Consider the following 19,725-nt stretch of genomic DNA (forward strand, 5'->3'; position numbering starts at 1 on the left):
CTTTCTAACTACATAACTTATATTTGGAGGGTGGTGGCGTGAGAAGTGTGTGTGTGTGTGTGTGTGACTAGGAAGTGACAGAAAGCTAGATCTCACTGCGGATGGTGCTAAGTCAATAGATAATGGCTAAAACTGAAAAATATCAGGAATTCAAATTATAACCTAATTATTTGGAAATATGAGGTTAAATACCAAATATCAAAATAATCAGCTACAAGAACTGAAAAGGTCCTTGCTTCAGAGGAGCTGGAAATAGAGAAGGATTGAAAGGGGTCTTCTATTTTTTTTTTTTTCTAACAAGCCTTTGGAAGTATTTAACTCTTTAAATTATGTACATGTCAAACTATATTAAAAATAAAACAAATTTAAAATAGGAAAGGCAGTTAGATTCTCTTTCTTGGGATTTTCAGGTGAGAAATGTGGAATCAGATGGAAGGAGATAGACAGTGGGGAAGCCACATAAATAATCTGGAATAGAAGAAAATCCATAAGAGCTCCTGGGTGGCTCAGTTGATTGAACATCTGATTGTGTCTGCCTTTGGCTTGGGTCATGGTCTCCAGGTCATGTTTCTCCCTCTCCTTCTGCCCCTTCCCCCGACCCCCATCGCCTCACTCATGCTCTCTCTCACTATTTCTCTCTCAAATAAATAAATACAATCTTTTAAAATTAAGAAAAATTCATAAATTCTTATTCCTAGAGTTTTCCTGGATCCAGAGCTTCCTTGAGTTTCAGTGTCTACATGAAGTCTGACCCCACTATAGCCTCAGATCCAGGACAGTTGGTCTCTCTCATCTGGTTCCCTTAGTTGAGCTTCGTTGAATGAACTTTTGTTTCCTACAGTGGAAAAAAACCCTGTTAGAATAGAGGTATGTGCTGCTTCCAAAACTTCTTATTAGTTGAAAGGGTATAAAATGTAGCAACTTGCCCTTCATTTCCTTCCGAAGGAGATATTCCATTACACTTTATTCCAGTGGTCTCCTAAGAACTTCACTCATGTGGCAGGTCCTCATACTTCTTCAAGTTTTTTTTTTTAAAGATTTTATTTATTTATTTGAGAGAGAGAAAGAGAGACAGAGAGCACGAGAGGGAAGAGGGTCAGAGGGAGAAGCAGACTCCCCGCTGAGCAGGGAGCCCGATGTGGGACTCGATCCCGGGACTCCAGGATCATGACCTGAGCCGAAGGCAGTCGCTTAACCAACTGAGACACCCAGGCGCCCTACTTCTTCAAGTTTTACCTTACACCCCCATTGCCTTCACGTCTCAGCAGGACATCAAAGAGACATGCTACTTCCTAATGTTCAAGGCTAATCAGCATGATATCACAATGTAGCTGCTTAAGGTGACATTCATGGAGGAGTAAATTAGTGTGGTCACTCATCCCTGTTTCCCAGTGGTTTCCTGGGATTTAGAACTTTCAGATCACCATGAGCAAACCCAATACTTAGTCATCCTAGGTCAAGTGGACTAGGTCCCTGTGAGGATATGCTACTACCCCAGCCAGCTGCCAGATGGTGTGGGTAAACAGAAACAGAAAGAATAGTTTTACCATATATCAATATACCTATTTTTTTTTTTTAAGATTTTGTTTATTTGACAGAGAAACAGCGAGAGAGGGAACACAAGCAGGGGAAGTGGGAGGGGGAGAAGCAGGCCTCCCGCGGACCAGGGAGCCCGATGTGGGGCTCGATCCCAGGACCCTGGGATCATGACCTGAGCCAAAGGCAGGCGCCTAACGACTGAGCCACCCAGGCGCCCCTCAATATACCTAATTAAGCTTTAGGTAACCCTCCATTATTTTTCAAGTCCTGTCAATCTTTTCTACCAACCAATCTGGAGAACTGAATGATTTTGAAGCAGACTTCCTACAAGGCTTCTGTCCTCCTCTTCAAGGAGCTCTGGGTCAATAACTCATTCAGGGATGGTAATGGCCAGAGGGACTCTGACTATGTAGTATGCTGGCTTGAGTTACATCTTTGTTCATTAAGCTAAGGAATTATTTTGCCGTACAAATCAAGCAGAACCCAGGCCTGCCCATCTGTTCTGTTCCTGCCAACACTTCAAGCAGAAGCCAAAACCTCAACTCAGTGTGCTGGGCCATTTCTTGCGCCAAAATTACCACACCTACCTGGCTTTTGCTTTTTTGTGGCCACAGCTAGGGGTGATATTCAAAATATTTAGCAGCTGGTTACCACATGGCCCCTAGTCAGTTAGAATAGACACTGACTTTAGTTAGCACTAAATCAGATTCCAGGAGGCCAACAGCTGTGCTGGGTGTTAACCCTTCAGTTGCCGAATGAAGGGAGGTCTGGTGGCCTGGAGGCAGGTTGACAGGGGTGAGGCATCAGGGGACTCTAGGTAGCAATTTACCAGCTGATAAGAAAGCATTTCAGTATTTCAACAACCTGCATGGTCATAGGCAGAATGTCAGCTTGGCTGTAGCAAAGTACAGAGACTGGATGGTCCACCCACTTTGCTTTTAAGACTTGTCTCCCCTTGGGTCTAACCACCTGGTTTCCTCCTTTCCCAATGTTATCAGTAATTTCATTTTGATTAACAACCTTTCTTCCTTGTTCCTCGCTGGGACAACTATTCCTGTGACCTGCCCCTTGCTCTGCATTCCCCATCCCCATCCCCCAAAAGAGGTTTTGCTAATAATTACTCTTTCATCAGTGGTGAATTTTTCTGAAGAAGATGACGTGTGGGTGGAGGGAGGCAGCCATAGCAGGTCAGTGGCAACCTGCTGTCATTCCCGTCTCCTTCATTCTTGGCTCTTCAGTGTCAGCTTGACAAAGTATAATCAGCCAAAATGTATTCAGGAAGAGAAGGAAAATGGGGGTGGGAGGAGGGAACAGAGACAGAGACAGACACAGAGAGAAATAAAGGAGGAAGGAAATAAAGTAACAGTCTACCGTGCTTTACTTCCTTGATTATGAACCCACGGGATTCAAGTCTACACAGTCACTCCTGCAACAATTCCTTAGAAAATTCCTGCAATTCATTTGCCTATAATTCCTCTTTCCCCTGCTCAGATTTTGCACACCATTCTTGGTTTCATGATATTTCCAAACTCCTATGACCACATGTTCCTTATTATGAGGTGACTCATCACATTTGCTTGGTAATCGTGAATGCAGTAGAAATTATTTGGAGGGGCCCAGGAGACTGGGGAGCTCCATTCTCTCAAGATACTGCTGTTCCAGCTGCCAAGATTTCAGTCTTTGATAATCAAGACCTTAATTTTAACCATGGAAAACCAGCATAGTTGTGAGCTTAACAAATGCTGTAATTTGGCAATTTACAGTATCCTTTCTTATTATAAAATATTTGGCAGAAAATTTTTGTGGTAACGTATTTGAAGACATACAAAGAATACATATTAAGCATATTAACTGTTGTGCGTAAAAATAAATGAACATTGGTAAACCTACCACTCAAGAAGTAGAATATAATCAGTATTCACTTTAGGGATCCAATTTTCAATGGTTTTCAACTGCTGGCTAATAGTAAAAGGTATTTCTTGTTGCAGGGCCACAGACTGGCCTTAAATACTGTTATCTACTCAGGTGCCCTGGGACTAATATTTGTTCTTTCTTGATGCAAATCACTTAATGCTGTAAAAAATGTCCATTTAACCCTACAGTCTTTATATTCCTTATTCCTTTAGAATGTCTCTCAAGCAGTGATTCTCAAATGCTGATGTACTTTAGGATCAACTGGAGAGATCTGAAAAATCCTGATACCCTAGCCCTGTCCTGGAACAATTAAATCAGAATCTCTAGGGATGCAATCCAGGCACCCATGCTTTTTAAAGAACTTCAGGTGATTTAATGTGCTCTAAAGGAATGGCAATAAAGTCCACCAAAGCTTTATTTTCAATGGATATAGCATCTGAATACCAAGACTTCATTAACAGTTTTATCAATTGATGAACTTCTAACTTCCCCTTCAGGGATGTCGAGATCATCTCTTCCTCTTTCTCCACTGTTATTATAGAAGGTTCCATACCTCTTCTGAGATTCTGTTGCTTACAACTCTACTCCTGGAAGAAAATTCAATGTTTGTTAGGGTATTTTGGTATTTCATTTGCAAGAAACAGGGCTACCTCTGAAAATTTTAGGGAAAGAAAAGGGTGTGGGCTTAGTGTAAGGCTATAAGTGGGCTGGAACTAGAAATCTACTCAGAGTCTGAGGTTGGGCTGGGGACTGGTTACTGTCTCTTCTGTCTCTTATGACCCACATACCCTCTCTCATGTCATCCTTCTTTTCTCTCTCGTCACGTCCCTAAGCAGTGGGAATCTCATTAGTTTGGCTATTTTCAGACTCAGATTCTCTATTAGGGAGCCCCTGGTCCAATCACCTGTGGCCAGCATCCACTTAGGATCACTCAAAGCCCAGGGCTTCAAGTAAAAGGAAAATAGCATGAAAATAACAAAAAGAAGAAACCATACTAACATCAGACAAAAGACATTTTAAAAGAAAAAATGTTATTAGAGATAAAAAGGGGGGCACCTAGGTGGCTCAGTCGGTTAAACATTTTAAAGATTTTTAAGATTTTATTTTAAAGATTTTATTTATTTATTTGACAGAGAGAGACATAGCGAGAGAGGGAACACAACCAGGGAGAGTGAGAGAGGGAGAAACAGGCTTCCTGCTGAGCAGGGAGCCCAACGTGGGGCTCGATCCCAGGACCCTGGGATCATGACCTGAGCTAGAGGCAGATGCTTAATGACTGAGCCACCCAGGCGCCCCTAAATAAAATCTTTAAAAAAAAAACTTTGGGCGCCTGGGTGGCTCAGTTGGTTAAGTGACGGCCTTCGGCTCAGGTCATGATCCTGGAGTCCCGGGATCGAGTCCCACATCGGGCTCCCTGCTCAGCAGGGAGTCTGCTTCTCCCTCCGACCCTCTTCCCTCTCGTGCTATCTCTCATTCTCTCTCTCTCAAATAAAAATAAATAAAATCTTAAAAAAAAAGATTAAAAAATTTAAAAAAACTTTGTTTAAAAAAAGAGATAAAAAGGGACATTTTATAATGATAAAAGGGTTAATCCATCAGGAAGATGTAACAATTACAAACACATACACAACTAACAATAGAGCCCCCAAATACATACAGTAAAACTGATAGAATCACAGGGAGAAATAGACAATTCAGTAAAATAGTAGGAGACTTCAGTACCCCACTTTCAGTAATAGGGAGAACTACTAGGTAAAAAAAGACCAACAAAGAAATAGAAGCTGTGGACAACGGTAAACTAACTAGACCCAACAAACAGAGTAGAAGACTTTAGTAGACCCAACAAAGTAGAAGACTACAACCACCAACCACAGAATATATATTCTTGTTAAGTGCACTTGGAGCATTCTGCAGGCTATGTTATGCCATAAAACAAATCTCAATAAGTTTAAAAAGACTGAAATCATGCAAAGCATGTTCTTCAACTTTAATAAAATGAAATCAAGAATCAATAAGAGAAAAAATTGGGGAAATTCACAAATATGTGGAAGTTAAACAACACAGTCCTAAATAATCCTGGGTCAAAGAAGAAGTCACAAATGAAATTAGAAAGTACTTTGAGATGAATGAAAATGAAAAACATACCACAACTTATGAGATGCAGCTAAAAGCAGTACTCAGAGAGGGAAATCTATAGTTGTTAATGCCTATGTTACAAAAGGAGAAAGACTTCAAATCACTAATCAATCTTCCACCTTAAGACACTGGTAAAGGAAGAGCAAACTAAACCTAAAGCAAGAAGAAGGAAGGAAATGATGAAGATTAGAGTGAAAATTAATGAAATAGGGGATAAGAAGACAGTAGAGAAAATCAATAAAACCAAAATCTTGAAATCAAAATTTACTTATTTGAAAAGATGAACAAAAGTGATAAGCCTTTAGCTAGACTGAGTAAGAAAAATGAGGGAAGACTCAAATTACTAAAATTAGGAATGAAGGAGAGGCATTACTACTGACCTTACAGGAAAAAAAAAGGGGGGGAGGGAATATTATGAACAATTATATGCCAATAAATTAAATAACTTACATGAAATAGATCCCTAGAAACACACAAAGCATGGAAACTGACTCAAGAAAAAAATGTAAAATCTGAATAGACCTATAATAAGAGATTGAATTACAAAACAAAACAAACTATACATAAAGAAAAGCCCAGCCCATATGTCTTCACTGGTGAATTCTACCAACATTAAAGAAGAATTAATGCCAGTTCTTCACAGACTCTCTTCCAAAAAAACAGAGTAGGAGGGAATGCTTCCCAGCTCATTCTATGAGACCAGTATTACCCTGATACCAAAACCAGACAAAGACATCAAAGAAAAGAAAACTATTAGAACAATATGCATATGGACACAAAAATCATCAACAAAATATGAGCAAAATGAATCCAGAAACATAAAAAGGGTTATATACCATGGCTAAGTGGGATTTATCTCTGGAATGCTTGATCAGCTTAACATTCAAAAGTCAATTAATGTAATGCTCCTTATCAGTAGGATAAAACCCAAAAACCATATGATCATCTCAATAGATGCAGAAAAAGCATTTGATAAAATCCAACATCCCTTTATGATAAGAATACTACACAAACTAAGACTGAAGGGAACTTCCCCAGTCTGATAAAGGGAATCTACAAAAAAACCTACAGAAAAATCTACAAAAAAACCTTGATCATGCTTAACAGTGAAAGACGGAATACTTTCCCCTTCAGGAACAAGACAAGGATGTCCTCTCTCAGCACTTCTATTAACATTGTCCTGGAGGTCTAGCCAGGGAAATTAGGCAAGAAAATTAAATAAGAGGCATCTTGATTGGAAAGGAAGAAGTAAAACTATTTCTATTCACAGATGACATGATCTTGTATATAAACACCTTAGGAATCCACTAAAAAGTTATTAAAACATGAGTTCAGCAAAGTTGCAGGATACAAGACGAACAGACAAAAATCAATTTAATTTTTATGCACTAGCAATGAATAGTCTGAAAGTGAAATTAAGAAAGCTCAATTTATAATAGCATCAAAAATAATAAAGTACTTAGGAATAAATTTAACGAAAGAAGTATAAAACGTATACTCTGAAAATGACAAAAAGCATTGTTGAAAGAAATTAAAGATGAGTGAAATAAGTGGAAAGACATCCTCTTACTGGGTTGGAAGATTAATATTATTAAGATGGGAATACTTCCCAAATTAATCTATAGGTTCAGTGCAATCCCTATCAAAATCCCAGGTGGATTCTTTGCAGAACTTGACAAACTGATCCTAAAATTCATATGGAAATTCAAGGGACTCAGGGAGCCAAAACAATCTTGGAAAAGAACAAAGTTGGAAGACTCACACTTTCTGATTTCAAAATTTATGACAAGTCTACAACACAGTTGTGATATTGGCGTAAGGATAGACATACAGATCAACTGAATAGAATTGAAAGTCCAGGAATAAACCTTTATGTTTATGGTAAATCAATTTTTGACAATGATGCCAAAAAAAACCAATGGGGAAAGAATAGTATTTTCAACAAACATTGATGGGACAACTGCATAGTTATATGTGAAAAAATGTAGTTGAACCTCTAACTCACACCATACACAAAAATTAATTCAAAATGGACCAAACAGGGACACCTGGGTGGCTCAGGCGTTAAGCGTCTGCCTTCGGCTCAGGTCATGATCCCAGGGTCCTGGGATCGAGCCCCGCATCGGGCTCCCTGCTCAACGGGAAGCCTGCTTCTCCCTCTCCCACTCCGCCTGCTTGTGTTCACTCTCTCGCTGTGTCTCTCTCTGTCAAACAAATAAATAAAAATCTTTAAAAACAAAACAAAACAAAAAAAAAAAATGGACCAAACACCTAAAAGCAAGAGTTAAAAGTACAAAACACCAAGATTAAAATGTAGGCATAAATCTTCATGACCTTGCATTTGGGAAAGTTTCTTTGATATGACACCAAAAGCATAAACAAACAAAGGGAAAATAAATTAGGCTTCATCAAAATTAAGAATTTTTGTGTTTCAAAGGACATCATCAAAAAACAAAAAGACTGGGTGCCTGGGTGGCTCAGTCGTTGAGCATCTGCCTTTGGCTCGGGTCCTGAGCCCAAGGTCCTGGGATCGAGCCCTGCGTCAGGCTCCCTGCTCAGTGGGGAGTCTGCTTCTCCCTTTCCCACTCCCCCTGCTTGTATTCCCTCTCTCGCTGTGTCTCTCTCTGTCAAATAAATAAATAAAATCTTAAAGAAAAAAAATAAGGCAAAAAGACTGGAGTACCTGGCTGGCTCAGTTGGTGGAGTGTGCGAATGTTGATCTTGGGGTGGTGAGTTCAAGCCCCATGTTGGGTGGAGAGATTACTTAAAATCTTAAAGGGGTGCCTGGGTGACTCAGTTGATTAAGCATCCAACTCTTGATTTTGGCTCAGGTCATGATCTCAGAGTCGTGAGATCGAGCCCCTTGCTGGACTCCGGCCTGGGCATGGAGCTTGCTTAAAATTTTCTCTCCCTGGGTGCCTGGGAGGCTCAGATGGTTAAGCGTCTGCCTTCGGCTCATGTCATGATCTCAGGGTCCTGGGATCGAGCCCTGCATCGGGCTTCCTGCTCAACGGGAAGCCTGCTTCTCTCTCTGCCTCTCTCTCTCTGTCTCTCTTTCTCTCATGAATAAAAAAAAAACTTCTGTCCCTCTCCTTCTGGCCCTCCCCACTCCGTCTTTAAAGCAAAAGACAGGGCACCTGGGTGGCTCAGTTGGTTAAGCGACTGCCTTCGGCTCAGGTCATGATCCCAGGGTCCTGGGATCGAGCCCTGCATCCGGCTCCCTGCTCAGCAGGAAGCCTGCTTCTCCCTCTCCCACTCCCCCTGCTTGTGTTCCCTCTCTCACTGTCTCTCTCTCTCTGTGTCAATTAAATAAAATCTTTAAAAATAAATAAATAAATAAATAAAGCAAAAGACAGCATACAGAATGGGAATATATTTTTAAAATGAGCAAAGGATCTGCATAGACATTTCTCTAAAGAAGATATACAAATGTCCAATAAACACATAAGATGCTCAATATCATTAGTCATTAGGGAAATGCAAAACAATCCCCCAAATCAATGAGATACCCCTTCACACCCAGGAGGATAGCTTTAATACAAAAAAAGTAGAGTATAAATGTTGGTGAGGATGCAGAGAAATGGAAACCTTCATATGCTGCAAGCGGGAATGCAAAATGGTACAGCTGTTTTGGATAGAGTCTGGCAGTTACTCAAATAGGATGCAATTCCACTTCTAGGTGTATACCCGTGAGAACTGAAAACATATGTCCACTCAAAAACCTGTACGTGAATGTTCATAGCAGCATTATGCATAACGTTAAAGAAGTGGGTGAGGGCACCTGGGTGGCTCAGATGGTTAAGCGTCTGCCTTCGGCTCAGGTCATGATCCCAGGGTCCTGGGATCAAGTAACGCATTGGGCTCCCTGTTCCTTGGGAGCCTGCTTCTCCCTTTGCTTCTCTCTCTCCCTCTCTCTCTCCGTCTCTCATGAATAAATAAAATCTTAAAAAAAAAAAAAGTGGGTGAAATGGTAAAGGAGATGAAGAGTACACTTACCGTGATGAACACTGAGTAATGTATAGAATTGATGAATCATTGGGGCGCCTGGGTGGTTCAGTCCATTAAGTGTCTGTGTTCTGCTCAGGTCATGATCAGGGTCCTGGGATTGAGCCCCACATCAGGCTCTCTGCTCAGTGGGGAGGCTGCTTCTCCCTCTCCCTCTGCTTGCTGCTCTGCCTACTCGTGTGGTCTCTCTCTCTCTCTCTGTGTTAAATTAAAAAAAAAAAAAAAAAAGTTGAGGCACCTGGGTGGCTCAGTTGGTTAAGCGACTACCTTCGGCTCAGGTCATGATCCTGGAGTCCCGGGATCAAGGCCCACATCGGGCTCCCTGCTCAGCGAGGAGCCTGCTTCTCCCTCTAACCCTACCCCCTCTCATGTACTGTCTCTCTCATTCTCGATCTCTCAAATAAATAAATAAATCTTAAAAAAAAAAAGAATTGTTGAATCATTGTATTGTATGCCTGAAACTAATATAACACTGTATGTTCATTGTACTTCAATTAAAAAAAAAAGTGGAAACAATCCAAATTTCCACCAACTGATGAACAGGTAAACAAAATGCAGTATATCCATACAATGGGATATTATCTGGCAGTATGGATGACCCTTGAAAACATTATGCTAAGTGAAAGAATCCACGCCCTAAAAAGACCACATGGTGTATGACTTCATTTATATGAAGTTTCAGAATAGACAGATCTGTGGAGGGGCATCTGGGTGGCTCAGTCGTTAAGTGTCTGCCTTCGGCTCAGGTCATGATCCCGGGGTCCTGGGATTGAGTCCTGCATTGGGTTCCCTGCTCAGCGGGAAGCCTGCTTCTCCCTCTCCCACTCCCCCTGCTTGTGTTCCTGCCCTTGCTATTTCTCTCTGTCAAATAAATAAATAAAATCTTAAAAAAAAAAAAAAAAGGATCTGTGGAGACAAAAAGTAAATGAGTAGTTGTCTAGGACTGGGCAGAATGGCAGCATTGAGGATTGACAGCTAAAAGGTAGGGGGTTTCTTTGGGGGATCATAAAAATGTTCTAAAACCGATTGTGGTGTGGTTGCACAACTCTGAATACACTGAAAACCACTGAAATGTATACTTTAAATGGGTGAATTGTAGAGTATGTGAATTATATATTGATAAAACTATATATGTATATATATAATATGTTATAATATATATATAATTATATCTTGATAAAGCTGCTATATATATTATATATATACATAAAACCAGGGCTGCTTTTCTTTAGCAGTGTAAGCAGTGTAAGTGGAAAGCATGAAGTTTTACAGCCTGCCCTAGACAGGAGGCCAAAATGGGGAAGACTGAGCTAAGGCAGTGGCAGTCGAGGTGTTAAAATCAATAGCAGGTGGGGCACCTGGGTGGCTCAGTTGGTTAAACCGCTGCCTTCAGCTCAGGCCATGATCCCAGGGTCCTGGGATCGAGCCCCACATCGGGCTCCCTGCTCATGCAGGAAGCCTGCTTCTCCCTCTGCCTGCCGCTCCCCCTGCTTGCGCTCTCTCCCTCTCTCTGTCTCTCTCTCTCTCTCGCTCTCTGTGTGTCAAATAAATAAATAAAATCTTTAAAAAAAATAAAATAAAATCAATAGCAGGTGACTGATGCACATGGGGACTGAGGGAAGGGAAGGTCCAGGAAGACTCTCCCCCACTTTCCATGTTCAATTAGTTACAAGTCCTGCTGACCCCTAACCGATGTCCCTGTTGCCTATCTCTTCCCCTACAATAGACTGAATTTTGTGTCCCTCCAAAATTTAGGAGTTGAAATCCAACCCTCAGCGTGATGGTGGTTGAAGGCGAGTCCTTTGGGAAGTGATTCCTTATGGCAGAACCTTCATGAATGCAATAGTGCCCTTATAGAAGAGGCTCCAGAGAGCTCCCTTGTCCCTTCTGGCACGTGAGGTTAACGAAAAGACAGCTGTCTGTGAACCAGGAAGCGGGTTCTCACTAGACACCTAATCTGCCAGCCAGCACCTTGATCTTGGACTTTTTAGTTCCCAGAACTGTGAGAAATAAATGTTTGGATTTTTTTGTTTTGCTTTTTTTTTTTTAGATTTTATTTATTTATTTGACAGAGAGACACAGCGAGACAGGGAACACAAGCCGGGGGAGTGGGAGAGGGAGAAGCAGGCTTCCCGTGGAGCAGGGAGCCCAATGCAGGGCTCGATCCTAGAACCCTGGGATCATGACCTGAGCCGAAGGCAGACGCTTAACGACTGAGCCACCCAGGTGCCCCAACGTCTGTTGTTTATAACCCCCCCAGTCTACTGTATTCTGCCATAGCAGTGCAACTAAGACCCCACATTCAATCCATCTTCTAAACCACCACCATAGTTTCCTTCCTAAAACTCAGATCTGATTGTACCACTTTCTCAAGATCTTTCAAATAATCTAAACCCAGTTTATCTCCCACAGCCCCCTCCTCCATATGCGAGCACCTGCACATACACTCATCCTTCATCACAGCCACAGGGAACCATGTGTCTTCTTTGAATTTGCCACGTCTCTCCTTTGCTCACCTGTTCCCTCAAGCTGGAATGTCCCTCCGCCTCCACATCTACCAGGGTGGAAATTATCTCCATTCTTTAAGACCTGATTATAATTCCACCGACTTCATGCAACCCTCTTTTTTTTCTCCTTTTTTTATGCCCCACTACTCTTGGAGCCCACAATCTGGTGGAGGAGATAAACGAGACAATTGAGTTCTGTACTACCACGTGGTTAATACTCTGGCTGTCGTGTGCGCAGTGTCCTAGGAGGGCCGGGGAGGAAGGCAGAAATAGGCAATATGGTCAAAACATTAAAAATCCAAAAGGTCGGGGAGCCTAGGTGGCTCAATTGTTAAGTGTCTGCCTTCAGCTCAGGTCATGATCCCAGGATCCTGGGATCGAGCCCCGCATCAGGCTCCCTGCTCCGTGGGAAGCCTGCTTCTCCCTCTCCCACTCCCCCTGCTTGTGCTCCCCCTCTCGCTGTGTCTCTCTCTGTCAAATAAATAAATAAAATCTTTAAAAAAAAATCCAAAAGGTCTAAGGAGATAATGTGAAAAATCTCTCTTCCTAATTTCCAGACTGTGTGGTCCACAGCTTCACCTCCAGCTCCCTTATCTGGGAGAAATCATGTGTACCAGAGGCTCCAGTCTTGTCATGGACATATACAGGCATACCTCATTTTATAGTGCTTTGCTTTATTGTGCTTTGCAGATAGTGCTTTTTTCACGAATTGAAGATTTATGGTAACCGCATGTTGATCAAGTCTGTCGGTTCCATTTTTCTAACAGCATATGCTCACTTTGTATCTCTGCATCACATTTTGTTAATTCTTGCAATATTTCAAACTTTTTCATTATTATTATATTTGTTGTGGTCATCTGTGATTAGTGATTATGACTCGCTAAAAGTTCCAATGTTGGGACACCTGGGTGGCTCAGTCGGTTAAGCGGCTGCCTTTGGCCCGGGTCATGATCCCAGGGTCCTGGGATCGAGTCCCACACCGGGCTCCTTGCTCAGCAGGGAGCCTGCTTCTCCCTCTCTCTCCCTCTGCTTGTGCTCTCTCTGTCAAATAAGTAAATAAAATCTTTAAAAAATAAAAAAATAAAAGTTCCAATGTTGGTTAGCATTTTTTAGCAATAAGGTATTTTTGATTTAAGGTATATACGTTGTTTGTTAAGACATAATGCTATCGCACACTTAAGAGACTACAGTATAGTGTAAACATAACTTTTATACACACTGGGAAACCAAAAAATTCACTTGAATCACTTTATTGCAATATTTGCTTTATTACAGTGGTCTGGAACCAAGCCCACAATATCTCTGAGGTATGACTGTATACAACTTGCAGCCCACTGCTTTTTCAACTCGCTTTTTTCACTAACTATATATCTTGGGGGCGCCTGCATCGCTCAGTGGGTTGGGCATCTGCCTTTGGCTCAGGGGCTCAGGTCATGATCCCAGGGTCCTGGGATTGAGCCCCGCATTGGGCTCCCTCCTCAGTGGAGAACTTGCTTCTCTCTCTCCTCACCGCTCATGCTCTCTCTCGCTATTTCTGTCTCTTGAGCTCAAATGAATAAATGAAATATTTAGGGACACTTGGGTGACTCAAGTCAGTTAAGCGTCTGCTTTAGGCTCGGGTCATGACTCCAGGATCCTGGGACTGAGCCCCTTGGCGGGCTGTCTGCTCAGCGGGAAGCCTGCTTCTCCCTCTCCCACTCCCCCTGCTTGTGTTCCCTCTCTCGCTGTGTCTCTCTCTGTCTCAAATAAATAAATAAAATCTTTTAAAAAATAACAAACAAACCCAGTGTATCTTGGAGATCTTTCCATATCAGTCCCTAAAGAGCTTCTTCATTCTTTTTCGTGGCTATTATTCCATTGTATGGATATTCCTTAATTTATTTACATTTTGCATATGTACAAGTATATCTGTGGCACTAATTTTATTTTATTTTTTTTAAGATTTATTTATTTATTTATTTGATAGAGAGAGACACAGCGAGAGAGGGAACACAAGCAGGGGGAGTGGGAGAGGGAAAAGCAGGCTCCCCGCGGAGCAGGGAGCCCGATGCGGGGCTCGATCCCAGGACCCTGGGACCCTGACCTGAGCCGAAGGCAGACGCTTAATGACTGAGCCACCCAGGTGCCCCATCTGTGGCACTAATTTTAGAGATTTCTCTTTAACACCTAGAGAAGGTTTCATTGGTCTCCATGCAGATAGTTGTACTGCTTGCTGATAGAAAAAATACATATTACAAAAGCTGAATTAAGGAATACTTTTACGTGAATTTGTACTTTTACGTGTTGTATAAATTTGAAACTCGGTATGTGTATATGAAATATATCATTTATCCAGTCCGCAGACGATATTTGGTGTGCATGTGGATCCACACACCCGCCTGCCCTAACTGGGTATTGCCCCTGAGTGCCTGCCCCTCATTACAAGACTTAGTGTCTTAGTGGTTTGGGGGGGAAAGCAGAGGTAGAAATACAGAATGGTGCCTAGGCTTTTGATGTCCTTCACTGGAATGAGGACACCAGGGGAACAGCAGGTTTGGGAAAGGGACAGGCACACAATTTGGGCATGTTGAATTTACTGTGTCTCTAGAACACATATGTGGGATTTTCAGCTCTGCAACGTTGTACTAATATCCCATCCTAAACCAAGCCTGAGGGATTTGCTAGGAGAACATATAGGGCATTCATGGAGGAGAGGTTGGACGGCCTGGACCACTGCATCTGAGTATCTTGAGCCCATTCTCAGAGGCCAGAGAAGGTTCAACTGCCCCATAGTCAGGGTGATTAAATTCTCTGACATCCAAGAAATAGTTAAATAATCTTTCAGCACTCCCTTATTACCAAGCCCTGTGTCAGACAGAGCCCTGGTATGGGGGTGCCTATAGACTAGTAGGGGATACACGGAGAAACATGTAATTAAATATTATGTAATACAAAATGGTTGTGTTGGTCCTAAAATATGTCCCCATTTCTATGATACTGCCCCCTCCAGACAGTAGAATCCAATTCCCCTCCCCTTGAATGTATGCTTGGCTTAGGGACTCACTTCCAACAAATAGAATGTGATGGAAGTGATAGTGCATGACTTTTGAGGAGGTTATAGAAGACATTATGCTTCTACCTTGCTCTCTCTTGGATTCCCCCTTTCGGGGGAAGCCAGCTGCATATCATAGGGCCATTCAAGCATCCTGTGGAGATACTCATGCAGAGAGGATCTGAGACATGTGCCAATAGCCAGCACCAACTTGCCTGCCATGGGTCTGAGCCATCTGGGAAACAGATTCTCTAAGCTCAGTCAAGTCCTCCAGCCTTCTCCTCTTCCAGCTGAGGCCCCAAACACTGTGGAGCTGACACAAGCCAATCGCCTCATGTCCTGAATTTCTGACTCATGGACACTGTGAAATAATAAGTGATCATTGCTGTTTTCAGTCACTCTGTTTTGAGGTAATTTGGTATGCAGCAACAGCTAACTAGTATAATGGTGGCAGGTGAACATAGAGCACTAAGGGAACACAAAGAATGGATAATTAGCTCAATATGAGAGGTCTAGAAGGCTTTCTGGAGAAAAGGAAACTTGACCTGAGTCTTGAAGGGTGCATAAGAATTGTCCAGAAACGGGGCGCCTGGGTGGCCCAGTCATAAAGATCTGCCTTCAGCTCAGGTGCTGGGATCAAGTCCCGCATCGGGCTCCCTGCTCAGCAGGAAGCCTGCTTCTCCCTCTCCCACTCCCCCTGCTTGTGTTCCCTCTCTCGCTGTGTCTCTCTCTGTCAAATAAATAAAATCTTTTTTTTTTTATTTATTTATTTGTGAGAGAGAGAATGAGAGACAGAGCATGAGAGGGAAGAGGGTCAGAGGGAGAAGCAGACTCCCTGCTGAGCAGGGAGCCCGATGTGGGACTCGATCCCAGGACTCCAGGATCACGACCCGAGCCGAAGGCAGTCGCTTAACCAACTGAGCCACCCAGGCGCCCAAATAAATAAAATCTTAAAAAAAAAAAAAAAAGAATTGTCCAGAAAGATTGGAAGGGTATTCCAAGAATAGGGAACAGGACAGGTAAAGGCAGGGAGGCTTAAAACAGCATGGAGTATGGGCATGAGCTACATATATAAGTTACCCCCTTTGAATAGGGGCCCAAATAAATGGGCTTGATACCCAGTTCTCTCTAGAAAAACTGTTTGCTACATGTTTCCTACTGGCAAATATACTTAGCATATGACAAAGTGTTTGAGCTTGTTCATGTGTTGACCTTTCACAAAGAGGATTGCAGAAGTTCAAGAGTCTCAGACCACACACGGTTTGAGTTTTGTTTTGTTTTTTAACCATCAGAACACTGCATTTTCTGAAAAGAGATATCCAAACTTAGATGAGCATCAGAATCCCCTGGGAACTTTAAAAAACAACAACAGCAGATTTCTGGAGTCCAGTGCAAAGCTAGAGATCTTACCTGGATAGGGCTCAGGATTTAATCCAACCTTCTCGCTTTACAGATGAGAACAAGAGACACATGGACAGAGTTGAGACTAGAACCGTAGCTTTTTTCATTTCTTTGTGTGGTATTTCCTCCTTCTTCCTCTACTGCCTACCAGAGCACCTTCCTTTCTTAGCATCATGGCCAATCCCAGCCATGTGATGGTTAAATATTGTGTGAGCTACAGAGGTTTGGCCTATAATGTAGATCCCACTCTACATTTCGCCTCTCCACAGTCCGTGACTAAAAGAGAATTTAATGTACTATTGAAGTTTTACGTCCCTTACTTAATTTTTTTTGTCCTAGCTTTTACTCCTATTCCTAACCACAAACGTCAAAAAAAATTGAGATATAATTAACATATCATAAAATTCACCTTCTTAAAGCGTACAGTTCAGTGGTTTCTAGCATATTCACAGTGTTAATGCAATCATCATCACCATCTAATTCCAGAACATTTTCACCACCAAAAAGAAATTCTGTACCCATTCACAGTCATTCCCCATTCCTCCCTCCTTCCTATCCCCTAGCAGCCACTAATTTACTTGTCTACATTCTGTCTGTATAGATTTGCAAATTCTGGACATTTTGGATAAATGGAATCATACACTATGTGATCTCTTGTGTCCAACTTCTTTCACATAGCATGATGTTTTCAAGATTCATCTATGTTATATACATCAGTACTTCATACATTGTTGTGGCTGTATAATATTCCATTGTATGGATATATACAACATTCTGTTTTTTCTTTTTTTTTTAAGATTTTTATTTTTTTTAAAGATTTTATTTATTTGAGAGAGAGAGAATGAGAGATAGAGAGCATGGGAGGGAAGAGGGTCAGAGGGAGAAGCAGACTCCCCGCCGAGCAGGGAGCCCAATGTGGGACTCGATCCTGGGACTCCAGGATCATGACCTGAGCCGAAGGCAGTCGTTTAACCAACTGAGCCACCCAGGCGCCCAACATTCTGTTTTTTCAGTCATCTGCCAAAGAACATTTGAATTGTTTCTACTTTTTGGATATTATGAATAATGCTGCTATGAACACTAACGTATACATTTTGTGTGGACGTATGTTTATACTCCTTTGCCCTGGGAGTGTAATCATTGGGTGATATGGTCACTCTGTGTTCAACTTTTTGAGGAACTGCCAAACTGTTTTTCATAACCACATCTATATTTACACTAAGGAAATAATATTTAAAAAATTGAAAGCCACTTACCCACAAGGGGAAAAATATCAGAAATCATGTCACTCAGAAGTAACACAATTTAGGGACTTTGAGTAAATATGGAGGTACACTCATGTTTACCTCTTCTCCCTCCTGAAACCCCACTAAAATGGTAGTAAATGATTTTCTTTTAAGATATAAACCTTCAGGGGCAAAGAAGATAGAAAGGAGAAAATGGCAACAAAATGTCTTGAAGTTAAAAAACAAAAGGGCTGTGGTAGCTGATTCACAGCGGACCAGAGAAAGCTCAGTCCTAATGAGCAGGGGGGAAGGGCAGTAGAAAGCTGACTGGCATCACAGCACCCCAGAAAGCCTCCCTTGTTAGAGATACCAGATATCCCTGAAAGTGGGAGTGCAAATGGGGGTGAACAAAGCGATCAGATAAAAATTCATAAGAAATTTGCACACCCATGCTCATAGCAGCATTATTCACAATAGCCAAAAGATAGAAGCAACCCAAATATCCATCAACAGATCATGGATAAACAAAACGCAGTACATACATACAATGGAATATTATTCCACCTTAAAAAGGAAGGAAATCCTGACACCTGCTATGGCATGGATGAACCTTTAGGACATTATGGTAGTGAAATAAAGCAATCCCCAAAGAACAAATACTACATGATTCCATTTCTTTTTTTTTTTTTAAGACTTTATTTATTTATTTGACAGAGAGAGACAGTGAGAGAGGGAACACAAACAGGGAGAGTGGAAGAGGGAGAAGCAGGCCTCCCGCCGAGCTGGGAGCCCGATGCAGGGCTTGATCCCAGGACCCTGGGATCATGACCCACGCCAAAGGCAGACACTTAACAACTGAGCCAACCAGGTGCCCCTACATGATTCCATTTCTATGAGGTCCCTAGAGTAGTCAAATAGAGACAAAAAGTAAAATGGTGATTGCAGGGGCTGGGGGTAGGGGGGATGGGGAATTACTGTTTGTTGGGTACAGTTTGGTTTTGCAAGCTGAAGAGTTCTGGAGATTGGTTGTACAACAGTGTGAATATACTTGACACCACTAAGCTGTACCCTTAAAGACAGTTAACATGATAGATTTTATGTTAAGTACATTTTACCACAATGAAAACAAAGTTGATAAAGAAACAGGTTCTTGGGGTGCCTGGGTGGCTCAGTCGTTAAGCGCCTGCCTTTGGCTCAGGTCGTGATCCCAGGGTCCTGGGATTGAGCCCCACATCAGGCTCCCTGCTCCTTGGGAAGCCTGCTTCTCCCTCTCCCACTCCCCCTGCTTGTGTTCCCTCTCTCACTGTCTCTCTCTCTCTCTCTGTTGAAAAATAAATAAAATCTTTAAAAAAAAAAAAAAGAAAAAGAAACAGGTTCTTGGCTCCCCTTCACTACCCCTGAGCAAGATAACAGTTTCTCCTCAAATCCAAGCTGAAGATGTGATGTTGACTTTCTGGGGAAGTTTAAACAAGAGGAACTCTGAGCCAGAGGATGTAACACAGCTGAGGGCAGGGGGCTTAACAGGGTAAGTGAGCTCTCTAGCCAGCCCCTCTCTCTTTGATCTCCTCTTCCCCCACTTCCATGGATGATTGGTGGAGTCCTCTCTGGAGTAACCGACTTGCTCAAGAGAAAGTCCTTCAGATATTGATACATAAATAGAGAGCTGAAGGTCACACCAGCCTGTGACATGAAAGATAGAAACCAAAGCAACAAAGAAAGAAATGACCTTGGAAGAAGCAGGAGCAGAAAACCTTAAAGAAAAAATTAATATTGCTAGTTGTTGGAAAGATAAGATTAGATATGTCATCCTTGAAGCAAATACAAAAGGCCATTAAAAAAGGAACATTCAGAACCAAAAAAGGCTCTTAAAAGTTTTAAATATGGTATTGAATATGAAAAATTCAGTAGAAGGGTTTGAAATAAAAGGTGAAAAAAATCCCCTGGATAGTAGAACAAATGACAAAGA

Source organism: Zalophus californianus, chromosome 10, assembly GCF_009762305.2.
Source record: "Zalophus californianus isolate mZalCal1 chromosome 10, mZalCal1.pri.v2, whole genome shotgun sequence".
In the NCBI taxonomy this organism is placed as follows: domain Eukaryota; kingdom Metazoa; phylum Chordata; class Mammalia; order Carnivora; family Otariidae; genus Zalophus; species Zalophus californianus.